The sequence below is a fragment of the Staurois parvus genome, unplaced genomic scaffold (assembly GCF_062004578.1).
Source record: "Staurois parvus isolate SC_StPar_1 unplaced genomic scaffold, SC_StPar_1.0 ptg000014l, whole genome shotgun sequence".
NCBI lineage: Eukaryota > Metazoa > Chordata > Amphibia > Anura > Ranidae > Staurois > Staurois parvus.
In genome coordinates this window covers 17049475-17065175 of record NW_028317810.1, presented here as the reverse complement: position 1 = coordinate 17065175, position 15701 = coordinate 17049475, and the positions used below count along the sequence as shown (strand labels likewise).

Sequence of the window (15701 nt, the reverse complement as noted above, 5' to 3'; positions counted from 1 at the left end):
AACAGAAAACATGTAAAAAAAATTAAAAAAAAAAAAAAAAAAAAAAAAAGGAAAAAAGTGAAAAAAAAATAATTTTTATTTTGTACTGTCACCTGTCAGTGTCCCTAATCACCGCCACACCAGTTATATGATGTCGCTGTACTGCACTGGTGACAGTATGCAAAAAAAATTGTGAAAATAATTTTTTTAATTTCTTAGTTTTCCAAAAAATTATGACCAAAAAATTACAACTTCAAAAAACTCGCCATGCCTCTTATGAAATACGTCAGACTGTCTACTTTGCAAAAAGGGTCATTTGGGGGATATCTGTACTGTTCTGACATTTTTGGCCTCAAGAAATTAGATTGGCTGTCAGTACTTCAGGATTGATCAATTTTCAGATATATCCCATAGTTTGTGAACTCCAGAACTTTCCTACAGACTAAATAATAAATACTGATTTGGGTTATTTTCACCAAAGAAATGTAGCAGAATCAAAGAAAAACGTGTGTTTTTTTTTTTACAACATTTTCGGTCTTTTTTTGTTAATTTAGCGAGTAATAAAAACCCCAGTGGTGATTAAATACCACCAAAAGAAAGCTCGAGTTGTGTGAACAAAAATATAAAATTTTAGTTTGGATATAGTGTTGCATGACTGCGCAATTGTCATTCAAAGTGTGAGAGTGCTGAAACCTAAAAATTGGCCTGGGCAGGATAGGGGTAAAAGTGCCCGGTATTGACGTTGTTAAGAGTGAAATGTATATAAAAAACAAATGAGTGATAGGAGTGACAATCCCATGTGGACACTTCTCTATTTTTTTCTTTCGTGGCCCTGACATTCTGATGGTCAGTGCAGACACCCTTGCCAGATGCCCGATTTGATCTTTCAGCCAGTGTGCAGAGGATGCTGTGAATTTAATGTAAAGAAGTGTTACAACTGCTTACACTATAGAGAGATGATTTTATTTTTTTTAGAATGTGTGCATGCAAACAAACTATTTGAAAGGCAAATGTGCTTCCAACTGTCTTTTCCCCTATGCAGCTTTTAAATGTAAAGCACTGCTCTGTGCAAAACAAATGCACAGCGCAGGTAACCATAACATGTTTGGGTTTTTTTATTTTTTTAAATTACAACCTTTAGAATCACTTTAATTCTCTCTTGCTTGGATTGTTCTGTGGCAATTAAACATCCAGGATTTGGGTGCAAAAGTCACCCAAGTAAAATGGGTGTAAAGTCTCTGGTAAAGAAGTGTGAATACATTGACTTGCATCATGAGGACGTTGTTACGGCTTATTAGTACAAATGGTAGTTTGAGATTGGGACCCTATTATAAACCCAACACGTTAGCATGTCACATGTGCTAAGGCAGCAAAACAGTGTGAACTATCCCTTCAACCACTTTACAACCGTGATATAGCCTACAGCACAGTTGTCCAGTTCTGGGAGGGCATCATATGACGTCCTCGCAGAATGCCGGTTATTTCCATACACTGTCACAGCATGAGGAAAATACTACCAATAACCAGCAAATGTCACAGAGGACACCCGCACCAATTATCAGGGCATTTGATCATCAGTGCCGCCCATCAGTGCCCAACTGCCGGGTGCCCAGCAGTGCCACCCACCGGTGCCCAGCAGGGCCCAATTGCCCAACTGCTGGGTGCCCAGCAGGGCCACCCACTGGTGCCCAGCAGTTGTGCCCAGCAGGGCCACCAGTCAGTGCTGCCTATCTGTGCCCATCAGTGCCACCTGTCAGTGCCCATCATTGCTGCATATCAGTGGAGCATCATCAGTGCCTCCTCATCAGTGCCCCCCAGTGCCACCTCATCAGTGCAGTCTATCAGTGCTGCCTATCAGTGCCACCTCATCACTGCTGCCTATCAGTGCAGCCTCATCAACACACATCACTGAAGAAGAAAAAATTACCTGTTTGCAAAATTTTACAACAGAAACAAAAAAAAAAATTGTTTTTCAAATGTTTTGCTATTTTGTTTATAGTGCAAAAATTAAAAACCCCAGTGGAGATTAAATACCACCAAAAGAAAGCTCAATTTGTGTAAACAATTATAAAAATTTCATATGGGTACAGTGTTGCATGGCCGCACAATTGTCATTCAAAGTGCAACAGCACTGAAAGCTGAAAATTGGCCTGGGCAGGAAGGGGGTAAAAGTGCCTGGAAGGCAATTGGTTAACGGATTGACCCTCATTTGAAAAAAAAAATCCCTCCTCCTCACTTCTCCCTCTTTTTGTTCTGTAAATATGGACCAGCACAAAAAAAATATTTCCCTACTAAGAGTGTTATACTGCACTGTTATTTCCTGGTTATAAGAGATTGAGAATTTTTAAGTTTCCAACTTGCAAATGTAATTTCATTCCCTATAAACTAAGAGTATATTAGTGGCAGGTGAGTCAAGTAATATAAAAAAGGTTTAATGATATACAGTAATATCCGTTACCAGATGCTAGCATGCTATATTGGTCAAAGGTAATCAGAAAAAGCAGATGTTTTCATCAGCACACAATTCAATAACATAAATAAACACTTCTAGGGATTATTGGTTCCTGCTTAAAAAATGCTACCTTCATGAAGTGCTGCTTCTCACTAAATTTACAGTATTGTATAAAGGACTCATCAACACCAGACAACATTTTCCTATATTTCCAGAGCAAAAAACAATAAAAGTGTGTCAATATATTAATAATACTTAACACCAAGTTGTGTGATGTGGAAAATGTGTACTTGTGATATTTCTGGTCCACTGACCTGCATTTTCCATCAAAACCAGTTTATTGGGCAATATCATGACCAGTGTTAATTTTGACAACAAATTTTGATTTAGTTTTAGTCAGGGTCTTTTGGCTAACATCCCATTTCATACAACCAACCAGGGTGGATAAAAATCAATGATTTAAAAAAAAAAACTGATTTTTTTGATTTAAATTGGATTTTTTTTAAATAAAATGCTTTTTGAGGAAAATATATTACCATCCAAAGGTTATTCCATCATGAAATAAAGATTAGTTTTTTTTAATTATGTAGAATAAGGCTGTATATGTTTAATTTGTTTGGTAAATAAATTCCATTAATCCATTCACAATGTCATGCTCTTCCAGAGGTTTTTGTAAGATTATTGGGCAGTTTCTCTGCCTACAAGATATTATCACAGATGCTCGGTTTACTTTTGCAGTTCTCAAAACTGAATTTGACTCAGCAGAGATCACATGCCTCTTCTTCACAGCAAAAATATTACAACATGAACAGAGTTAAGAAAAAGACCTTAATCCTAACTTCTACAAACCTATGAATACAGAATCAACCCCTTCAGTGCTAAGTTTCAAGAAGTTCAGTGAATAGAATAGAAACAATATTTTTCTGATTGTTTGGAGTGGAATAGATCTGCATAAGAAGGAAGTGAAACTAAGTGTGAGGAGGAAGGGGCTGACAGTCTAAGTTTCTTAAAATATATATATTTTGTTTAGCCAAATTAGTTAACAAACATGGATGTTTAAGCAAATAACATATGCTGGAATGTTATTGTTTCAGTTGAATAAATCTATTTAAATTGTTATTATTAAGGTAATGATTATTTTCTCCTTCCTAAGTACAACAGAAAAGTTGTCCAAATACGAATGATTAACCTATTAAACTGGGGATAAAAAAAACTAATATGAAAAGTTATTCTAAAAATCTTCATCTACTTGCATATTAAAGTTATACCAGCAAGAATTAGTCTTTATGTAGAAAACTAGGATTTAAATCAAGCCTTACTGACTAGTGATTTAAATCGTGATTTAAATCAAATCCACCCTGCAACCAACAAATGCCTTACTGTCTATATAAACTCTTAAGGGGCAATCAAATAATAAACTGCACAGAGGTGTGTATCCCTGCACACCAAAAAGCCCATTATGCTTTGTAACAGCCTTTGTTAAGGACTTTATATACAGTATAATTGGTATATTTAGAACTGACATTTTTAGAAACCCATAGGAGCAAGGAGGAGCACCTATTCTGATCACAGCACATGCGATCCCTAATACCACAAGTGGTAACACAAAGAGTTTATTATCACCACAAACACAAATAGTGCACAGATAGTATGCAATGTATGAATATCATATTCCTTGGTCATCTTATCTCAGAGGGAAACGGGTTGAACTGTTGTTGTCATAAATAAAACACATCCCTCTATGACATTTATATCTACCTCTGTAGCCTCAACTGACTATTTCTCTTGCTACAGATATGTAGTACAGGTACATCTATCCATGTGGCAATAAACTTACACCATTAATGGACAGGCCCCACACATCACCATATCCACCAAGAATTCCTAGCTGGCTAATGGGATCACCATGTATTGTGAAGACTGTGCAGTCCTCCTTGCCCCACAAAAAATATACTCAGGGAAAAAATTGACCATGTGTTCCCAAAAAAAGTGCTCTATAGAAAAGAACCATGAGATATATGTACCCTTCGTGTTTCATTCAAAAGCAGAAGTTTGTAAGGGGTGAAGTGAAAAGTTGAGCAACCTTCTTTTGTGATGTGATCACCTGGTCACATCTTATGGAAATGGCGTCAATTGTTTGTTAGTACTATTTATGGATTAGATGGCCAAAATGGCCACCACGAGCGTGACACGATGACGTCATGATGCATGTGTGTCATCACGCATGCTCCATTATGCTCTGACATCATCAGTGGCATTTTGCTCCACACATCTAGTCACACTTGTGGAACTAAGCAACGCCATCTTGTGGGCAAAAAAGGGTAATATTGCCCTTAACAGCATCTGTATGGGAAGATTTTAGGAGAACAGTCAGCCACATATGGTGCAGAATTCACTACAGCATACATTTCTAACTCCAGTCCCCACTAGACTGCCCGCAGACAGCACCACCTTGAGAACACTTCATTGCATTTTTTTTAAAAATGGTTGCTTGATAAACCTAAGGGGAGTTTTAAATGTGGACATTGGAAAGCATGTGCTTATGTCCCGACGGTTAAAGAATTTGTTAATCCAAAGAATGGTGAAATGATTGAAATAGGAGAATTCTACAATTGTAGTACAGAAGTTAATTGTGCCATCGAATGACCCTGTCCAAGCATTTATGTAGGTGTGACGGGAGTCACTTTAGGTGGGGGGCCCATGGAACCCAACTCACTTTGGAGAAGTGGGGAGACCCATCTCAGCTCCCCATATCCCTATTATGTGTAAGTCACCCTGTGCCTGTTAGGGGTACAGGGTGATCTGTCCTATATTGTGTAGACATGTCTAGGTGGGGTGGGGGTTGTGGATTGTTTGGTGTTGTGTGGCTGCATCCCATTGTTCTATTGTTTGTCTTGCTTGGAAGCAAACTATTATGGGATGTATGGGTTTATGTGTATTAGCTTAGTGGGGGGGGGGGGGGGGGGTCTCCAGCAGCCCTCCCTCCTGATGGGACTGTCTGCTGGTGTGAAGTTTGAATACCTGTGTGTCTCTTTTTACTAAATGGAAATAGCCCTACCCTGTGTCATTATGCAGGGAGGGGGGACTGTCCTGAGTGTATATATCTTGTATCTGTGTTCAAATAAACGAGTCTACCTCCTGGTTTACTTCAAGACTGGTGTCGTCTAGTCTTGTATGGTCAGCTGTGGTATTTGTTGTCAGTGTTCGGACAGGGAAGCGGTAGTCTAACGGAAGTAGCCAAGCACAGTCTGGGTCGGTTCCGTTACATTGGTGGCAAGCCGTGGGATTGTGCTTCCTGGCTGTTTACACATCCAAACCACCACTGGGATTCAAGATCAGGAAAGTAGACATCGATCACCCCAGTGGAGATATGGAGCAGGTATCAGAGTTCCTGGGGCTGCTGCGGATTGTTCTTGCAACATACCCCAGGACTGTGTCTGTGGATGAGTACCTGGAGCTCAGGCAGTGGATTTGTGTATTGCTTTGGAGTGGAGCCCTCCAGGTTGCTGGTATGTACAAGGGCAAGTGCTATCCAACCCCAGGGGAACGGGCCAGGGACCATCGGATGTTACGGATGCCATTCCTGGGAGAGAGACCCCAGGAGCAATGGGTGACTGAGTTGGACAGGCTGGTCTAGCAGGAGATAGAGCTGGAGAACCGATATCGGGCTCTGCAATGGTACGCAGAGCAGAAATATTTTGGGGTAACAATAGCCTGAGTCACTGGTCTTGTGTTCCAGAGCCTGAGAAGCAGCTTCTTGACGGAGATACCCAGTCGTGGTTGTCTGGGGTCCGTTACAGTAGGCAAAACCATTTGCCCTTAGACAGAGGAGTTTGGAACACAATAATGACACTGCCCTTAAAAAAGACAAACCAGTGGCTAGGCATGTTGTGGTTAACCATGGGGGGTGGGCTGAATCGATAAATTTTGGGGTAATTGAACAATTTCAGTTGGGCCCAAGAAAATGTGATTTGGATAAATGTCTTCTGAAGTTGGAGGCTTAAATTCATGGGCACCGTATAGCTTTACTTTTTTGCCCTTTGTTTGTGATTAATAGGTCTAAGTATATACTTCTTATGCCTGACCAGTGGTTGTGGTATGGACTGCCTGAAAGTTGTGGATGATTAGGATAGCCCAATAATATGGTATTTGAACTGATGGGATAATGGAATAGATTTAGAAGTAGGCCATTTGGTATTCTGGCCCTTTAGTGCTCTATCAGTGGTTCTGACTTGTATATATAAACATTAATTCAGTGTAAGGCATGTTATAGAAATAGAACTATTTCGAGCAGTCTTTTTTTTTTTATGCAATTAACTGTCCTCAAGGTGGTGCTCTCTGCAGGCAGCCTAGTGGGGACTGGAGTTAGAAATGTATGCTGTAGTGAATTCTGCACTGTATGTGTCTGACTGTTCTCCTAAAATCTTCCCATACAGATGCTGTTAAGAGAGTCTCCTTTTTTGCCCACAAGATGGCGTTGCTTAGTCTCACAAGTGTGAATAGATGTGTGGAGCAAAATGGTGTCGATGAGGTCAGAATGTAATGGCGAGTGAGCGATGACACATTTGCGTCATGTCATTGCGTCACACACGTGGTGGCCATTTTGGCCGTCTAATCCATAAATAGGAGTGCTAACAAACAATTGACGCCATTTCCATAAGATGTGACCAGGAGATCACATCGCAAGAGATGATTACTCAACTTCTCACTTCATTTCACCCCTGATGAAGCTCTGCTTTTGAGCTAAATATGCAGTGCATGTATGTCTCATGGTTCTTTTCTTCACATCACTTTTTTGGGAGCACCTAGTAAATTTTTTCCTTAAGTATATTTTTTGTGGGGCACGGAGGACTGCACAGTCTTCACAATACATGGTGATCCCGTTAGCCAGCTAGGAATTTTTGGTGGATATGGTGATGTGTGGGGCCTGTCCATTAGTGGTGTAAGTTTATTGCCACATGGATGGATGAACCCGTACTACATATCTGTAGCAAGATAAATATTCAGTTGAGGCTACAGAGGTAGATATAAATGTCATGGAGGGATGTGTTTACTGATATCAACAGTTTGACCCGTTTCCCTCTGAGATAAGAAGAGCAAGGAATATGATATTCATACATTATATACTATCTCTGTGCTATTTATGTGTTTGTGGTGATGCAAAAAAAGTGTTACCGATTGTGATATTAGGGATCGCATGTGCTGTTATCAGAATAGGTGCTCTCCCTTGCTTGCTTTTGTTTTGTAAAAATGGCAGTTACAAATATACCAATTATATATAAAGTCCTTAACAAAGCCTATTACATAGCAAAGTGGACTTTTTGGTGTGAAGGGATATGCACCCCTATGCAGTTTATTATTAAAATCCTATTTTAGTTTTAGCCATATTTTAGTCATCTAAATTGTTTTAGATTTAGTTATATCTCCAGTACATTTTAGTCAACTAAAATAATTTTAGTCAACTAAAATCTAATGAGTTTAGTTAAATTGTAATGCATTATTTAAGCATTTCTCTAGAATTTCCAAATTTAATATATTTTTAATATATATATATAATTAATATATGCTCCTGGAGTAAAAAAATCAAACATGTTATTTATGGTATTAAGGTTTGAACAAACTACACAGACACAGATTTAGTTGTTATATAACATCTTTATAAGTAAAACATCCTTCCCTCACATTTCCTTTCGGTTTTCATTCGTTGCCAAAAATGGAATTGATTTTCATCATAGTTTTTGTCAATTGACGAAAATGTGGGATAATTTTAATTTTACCTTTTCATCTTTGGAAAAATTCCGCTGACGAAATTATGCCGAAAGTGTTTTCGTCGACAAAATTAATACGGACCATGACACATGAAACAGGTCTAAAATTCCTCCTCACTGTGCATGTGCAATTGCACATCAGAACACGTTTTGCATTGTAATAATGCCCAATGCTAGCTAGTTAAATGTTTACATCTAAATAGAAAACTTTTTGGGAATATGAAAAAAAACAAAAAACACTGTTGACTGCCTTTTGAAAATGTTAGCTATGTGGCTGACCCTAGCCTAATAACCTGTGAAGACAATGACCGTTTGCAAGTATGTAACAAGTTTGGTGCATACCTATTGTGGATCAATGAAAGCCAAAAAACTAGCAGTTTTAGCAGATGTCAGCCATGGAAGCCTTCATATTCTCACTCAGTTGATGTTAGGTTACTCAGGTTTCCTGGAGGTGAGATCTCTAGACTTGAGTTCAAAAGTGTGCACACCTGCAGAGAATTGTGTTAGGGTCCCATAATGTTGTATTTTCAATGTGTTTTATGTAGCGCTACCCCTTGCAGCAGCCACTGGTAATTGAGCCTATCTCCCCTTTTACAGCACCACAGCCAGGCACACAGTATTTTGCACACTCTTCTGTAGGCTCAATAATCAGTCTAGGTGTTTTATCTTTGGTGCTTTATTGGGAATGATAAACTTGGACAAAAATAGGGAGCATGGGATACCCCAAAGTGAAGAAATTTGAACAGGTTGAGGACTGCTGTCTTCTTTTAAAGTCACTGTACTGGCACACGTCAGCCTGTACTTTACTTAAAGCAATATAAAAGGCATATTTTCTTTTAAATAACAAACATGTCATACTTACCTGCTCTGTGCAGTGGTTTTGCACAGAGCAGCCCCGATCCTCCTCTTCGTAGGCTGCTCCTGGCCCTTCTCTCCTGCTGAGTGCCCCCAGAGCAAGCAGCTTGGGGGCACCTGAGCAGACCACTGCTCTGTGTGTCCATTCACACACTAGTGAGGCTCAGCCCTGCCCCCCACTCTCTCCTTATTGGCTCACGGGCTGTGATTGAGAGTAGCAGAAGCCAATGGCTCCTGTTGTTGTCTCAGCCAATGAGGAGGAAGAGTTCCCGGAAAACAGCCGCTCTTGTGCACATCACTGGATCAAGAGGGGGCTCAGGTAAGTATTAGGGAGGGCTGGGGGGGGGGGGGGGACTGCTGCACACAGAAGGTTTTTTACCTTCATGCATAGAATAGGTAAAAAACCCTAAGTCTTTACAACCAGCCTTTACTAAAGCATTAAACAGTCACTTGTGCAGCACTGATGTTTTGTACTCACTCATCCACAGGATCATTGATTGCCTCCTTCCAATATCCACCAGGCTCTTTACTTGTGAGGGAGACGCAGACTCACTCAGCCTCCAGGACAACTTGGGCTCTCTCCCACAGATTCCTTTCCAGCCACCTCCTGTGCAACCTTTAACCAATTCCAGACCGCCTTATAGCAGAACTACTGCTACAGGGCGGCAGGGCTGCACAAAACCATATATATATATATATTTTGATTTGTATTTCCACCCTACCTGTGCAGCCATTGGCAGCTACAGCTGTCGATCACCAGGTCCCAGACAAAGATTACCCGCCAGGTCCCAGACAAAGATTACCCGCCAGCACCCAGCGATCACTGAGGAACACTGACAGCGGAGAGGTCTGTATGTAAAGAATACAGAGCAATACAAAGCAGTGTGCTTGCATAGTAAAGCACACACAAACACAGTAAAACAGCACAGGGCACACAGTTAACCCTTTGATCGCCCCACATGTTAACCCCTTCCTGCCCAGTGCCATTAGTACCGTGTTAGTGCTTTATTAGCATTGATCACTGCATTAGTGTCACTGGGGATGTCACTGACAGTTAGTCAGTTCCCCCCAGTGTCAGAATGCCTGCTGCATTCCGCAGTCCCGCTATAAGTCGTTGATCGCTGCCATTACTAGTATTAAAAAAAAAATTCCAGTACATATAATTTTAACAAGGGCATGTAGAAGAATACATTTTGGCCTAAATGTATGACAAAATTAGATTTCTAAAATTTTTTACTGGACCTGTTTAATAGCAAAAAATCAAAAATATTGGTTATTTTTCAAAATTGTCAGTCTTTTTTTGTTTATAATGAAAATAATAAAAAACACAGAGGCGATCAAATACCACCAAAAGAAAGCTCTATTTGTGGGGAAAAAGAAGGACATACATTTAATTTGGGTGCAGCGTTGCAGGAATGCGATATTTTCAGTTAAAATAATGCAGCGCCATACCGCAAAAAATGGCCTGGTCAGGAGGGGGGGTAAATCCTCTGGAGGGCAAGTGGTTAACAAGTTTACGCTTGGGTGATATATTAGCTTTTAGAGTCAGTAGATTGGTGCTGGCAATTTCTGACACAGAGACCCAGAAGGATCACAATTCCTAGGTTTTAGCCCTGGGTTTGCAACAGCTTTTAGCTGGCGGAACCTAGGTTAAGGAATATAAAGGGATTTAAAAGTGTTTCAATAATAAAATACAATTCATAACCCACTAGTCCAATTTTGTGACAAAATATGCAGGAATTTTGATGTGCTTTTAGAAAGTGCACCACAGCCCAAGATATAATAGAAGTCTATAGCAAAGCTCAGCTAACCTGCAGGAAAAGCGCAGGTGCACTGCTCTGCTTCCATGGTGCGGATAAACCACAGCACATAAATGTGAAAGAAGTCTTATAGGGGGGCTCAGGACAGTAAGGGCTCTTTACATTTGTGGTTTGGATGGGTTGGTAAAACCCCATAGTTGAGACATGTTTTTGCCACAACCCCCGACCACTGGTGTAGCTTCAGGGGTCGCAATGGTGACCACGCTGCATGCTCCAGGAGGCCTGTGTGGCTTCCCTGTCACATTCTTTTTACACTTCAAGAGGAGGGGCAGTAGGGAAATAATATACAGAAAGCATTCCTCTCCATTTTCCTCCTGCAACTGCTGAAAGCTGGCTTCTCTTCTCCCTCCCACCGGCATTCAGCGGCTGCAGGAAGAAAATGTCAAATATTGATATCTGACCCTATGATCACAGAACAGTGCTCAAAAGACATTGCACACTACACAAAAGATACAATAACTCCCCAATTAGCTCTCACACTAAAGTTACTTTACATGAGGACCTCGTGTCTAATTTCCATTGCTAATATAGAATTCAGACATGAGTATGAACTCCTTTTAGGTTAGGTTAACACTAGAAAAAGAGAGGAAGGCACCTCTAAGTGCAGTATTGACAATTTATTTAGTAAACAATGGATAAATTGCACTTACAAGATAAATTGTTAAAAAGACTCATCGTGTGGTAATTAGATCCAGGTGGGACATCCAGCCGTCCGGCAGCAAACTCTGTCTATAGGATCAGGAAGTAGAGTCCAGGATGTGCCTGTGCATCGAAATGAAGCTGGGAGAGCAGAGTCGGATATAGGAGGTGAAGGGGGCGGTAATGCATTTCGGAGCATGCTCAATAGGCTCCTTCTTTAGACCTGAGCCCCAGTAGAACCCTGACATTTTTATAGTGTGGAGGGAATGGGAGGGAGGCAAGTAGTTCCTGGGTCCTAAGGACCTACATGTTTTCCTGCATTGCACAGGAATTAATACAGGCATAAACAAGATATAAAAACAGAAATAAAAATAGAAATAAAAACACACGAGAGAATAGCTCTAATGCTTTTAGGTTAAAAAGTATACGAGTGTGTATGTATACATAGAATATCATAGATCTAAAAAAAAATGGCATATTCGATGGAAGGGAAATAGAAATAGACAATTAAATCTAACATAAATCTAAAAATAAATAGAACAAGGAGGTGGAAATAAATGTTAATAATAATGAATAAATCAATGAGATAATCAATAGATTATTGTACCATAAAAAAATTATAGAAATATAAAAGCAAGATTAAAAACAAAGTTAGAAAAACGCATTTTAATAAAAACGCATTTTAATAAATGGACTTGAAATAATAGTATGTGAATTTTATGTATCTCCTTATTATCCCTTTGTGATGTACTAAAAGGGATCATAGTTAAGTGAGAGAGGGAGAAGGAAGGGGTATACCTAAATTTGTTGGAGGAAAGGACTACTAGTGATAAAGTACAAACAGCTGTATAAGGATATTGTGTTGATATTGATAACCACCATTTGGAAGGAAGCGAATGTCCCTATAAAATGGAGCTTATTTCAAGCTCTTCATTTAGGCCACCAGGGGATAACGCATCAAAGGCGTAGATCCAAAAAGTTTCCCTCTGACAGACGAATAAAGTGCTCTGCCAGAGGGAGGTCCCGTGGCATTCCTTCAATTATCTACACTCTAAGACCGTCAGTGGATTGGAAATGTCTGGGTACGCTATGCTGATCTTTTCCATCCTCTATAAGGCGACGGTGCTCGCCAAAACGTTTACAAACGTGTGGTTCTACCCACATAGTTCAGACCACAAGGACAAATTAGACAATAACACAAGAGCTGTCTTTGAAAAGCGATCAGTGGTGAATCTCTTTTCAGAGGTGGATAATCAGCATCTCCTGATTGGCTGTTTTTTCCCTTTTTTTGTCTCTGCAGAATGGCAATTTTGAATGGAACTAATGCAATATAACCACAAGCAAGTTGCAGTGCTGTCCTATTGACTTAAATGGGCATGTGTGACAGGTGGTGCTGCCCATCAAGTGCACAAGCCATGCTAATTTTGAGACTGTAGTATACGTTGCACTTATGATGAAAAATTTCACAGTGCGATAGGGACGGGTGCAATTGAGGTGTTTAAAGCGGAGTTCCACCCAAAAGAGGAAGTTCTGCTTAAAGACTGGTCCCCCGCTCCCCATTAAGGATTGACACCTTTGGGGAGCGAGGAGGGAACGGGCACCCGAACTTGACAGGTACCCGCTCCCACTTCTGATGCGATCGCCTAGGCGATTGGAAACGGAAGTTGTCCTCCTACCCTCCCTCCCCGAAGTTTTGTGGGACACGACAGGTCCCAGAAGACGACGGGGCCATTCAGGAAGTGCAGCTCTACTCGTGCATGCGCAGTGGGCACCTGGCTGTAAAGCCACAAGCTGTCACAGCCGGGTTCCCACACCTGAAGATGCCGGTGCCTGGAATACAGGACGGCCGGTGAAACGGGCTGTGGTGGGGGCAATGCGGGATCGTGGGACAGGTAAAGTGGCTGTTTTTTAAAAGTCAGCAGCTACAGTTTTTGTAGCTGCTGACTTTTATTTTTTTACAGAGTGAGTGGAACTCCGCTTTAATAGGTGGTAGCTGCAAGATATGTTGGAAACACATTAGCCTGGAGGAACAGGGTGTGACTGAATAAAAGTTATCATAAAATACAGCAAACATCAATGAAACTGTGCACCTATCGTCTCAAATGCTCCTGAATAACCTTTCAGTAATGGAGTGCACAAAGCACATGTCCTGCACACTAGAAACATTTTATCTGCAAAACTATACTAACAAGCATACAGCTGATTCTCACGACATGTAGCAGCATTTATTTGTCACAGGAATATACACTAAAATGATTTTAGTGCTAATTATGGCCCTGGATTTGATATTTCTTACCTGCAACACACATGGGACATACATTAGCCTGGAGGAACAGGGTGAGACTGAATAAATGTTCCCACCAGAAACGTGTTACTGTTTTTTCCTTTCCTCCTACTGTGCAGGCAGTGTTCTAGGAAATGTGTCCCCTTTTCAGAGCAGGATTTTGGTTCCCGGCTGCTGCTGCAAATATCATAGAAACTATATAATATGAACTTTGTTTTGAGGGGTATCTATTTTTATACATCCTTTACATATGCATACAGTTCTGTCTGGCTGTGTGCTATGTTTTAGATGGGCAGCTGAGGGCCATAAAATCCGCTACTCAACTGCTTAAAGCGGAGCTCCACCCAAAAGGGGAAGTTCTGCTTTAAGGACTGCTCCCCCGCTCCGCATTAAGTTTTTACACCTTTGGGGAGCAGGGGTGAGCGGGTACCCGAATTTGACAGGTACCCGCTCCCACTTCCAGTCTGATCGCCTAGGCGATCGGGAACAGAAGGTGTCCTCCCTCCCTGAAGTCTTGTGGGGCATGTGACAAGTCCCAGAAGACTACAGGACCATTCATGAAGAGCAGCACTACTCGCGCATGCGCAGTGGGTACCTCATCTGTGAATCCGCAAGCTATCACAGCCGGGAGCCCACACTGAAGATGCCGGCCTCCTGGAATACAGGACGGCTAGAGAAACGGGCTGCAGGGGACACACTGCGGGACCGAGGGACAGGTAAGTGGCTGTTTTTTAAAAGTCAGCAGCTACAGTTTTTGTAGCTGCTGACTTTTATTTTTTGACAGCGTGAATGGAACTCCGCTTTAATCTTAGCAACCCTTGGCTGCCTCTGTGAAAGAGGCTTTACGTTGACAAAACAAAATGCTATACTAGGCAAAAAATGTTTGCATCTAGTAACAAGGCTGATAGATTGCTGGTGTATTTGGCGAGCCTAGATGTCCTGAACTCGCTCCCCATACTCCCGGAGTCTATGGGAAGCTATTCAAGCAGATAACCTTCTCTGCGCACACAATAATAGACGGCTTAAACTCTTCTGTACTTTATTGGCACGTTGCAGATAAGTAGTAAAACTATAACAAGAAGATTACATACAATCACTATACAATAAACATCACAGATAAATGACACTCAATATAGCTAAGATCCTCTACTGTACAATCCTAGCTACCTATAGAGGGAACAATGGACATTAATTACCTCCGATGCCGTCAGATGGAAAGAGATAGACTTCAGTGCTTCTCTCATGTAGAGAATCATGGTTTCCTATGAGGTGGTTCACTTCCTGTATTGTGGGAGGAGCGATCACCTCTACATCACATCCTGGCCTAACTAAACAACACAGCTCTGAAGTCTAGCCAGTAGGTGGCACAAGAGAACACACAACCAATCTGTAAACAAACATGACTAAAATGCAAAACAACACAATAATCATACAGATCAATCTTGATCTTGAAGTCCTCAGAAATGAATGTATTCTGGAGACAGGACACTAGACCTTCCCCTCACTGGCATTTATAGAATTATAGAGCATTGATGTGAACTTCAAACCTGCACCCCTAAAATCCTGGATACCTTCATAGCCTTTTATGCTAACATGTATACCAGTATGGTTAACTATTAAGCTGACAAATTATCTCAATATATACACAAGGTTTCTCTGCCAACCCTGCATCTCTAAAACATAGTTGCCCTTGATTTCCCTCTAACTCAGGAGCAGGTTGATGTTTCTATCACTGGGTTCCCACAAAGAAAAAGTCCAGACCTAGATGGATTCCCAGCCAAGTGATATTTGTCCTTTTCACGATAGTTGAGTACACACTTGTTGGAGATGGTGATATCTCTAATCCTCAAAGCAAATAAAAACTCCCTGAAATGTGATTTATACCACCGTATGTGTATAGAAAA

At 40.9% G+C, this 15701-nt stretch overlaps 1 long non-coding RNA gene across 2 annotated transcripts in view; it reads right to left on the bottom strand.

Annotated features, from left to right (window-relative positions):
- Positions 1-15073, bottom strand: part of LOC149473563 (uncharacterized) — a 36753-nt gene extending 21680 nt beyond the window's left edge. The window contains exon 1 of one of the 2 annotated variants that reach the window (XR_016312767.1): positions 14994-15073. This is a non-coding gene — a long non-coding RNA (uncharacterized LOC149473563). Of the gene's footprint in view, positions 1-13809; positions 13852-14993 lie in introns of those variants that run through there. The other variant, XR_016312768.1, reaches the window with a different exon arrangement.
- Between the last annotated feature and the right edge of the window lie 628 nt (positions 15074-15701).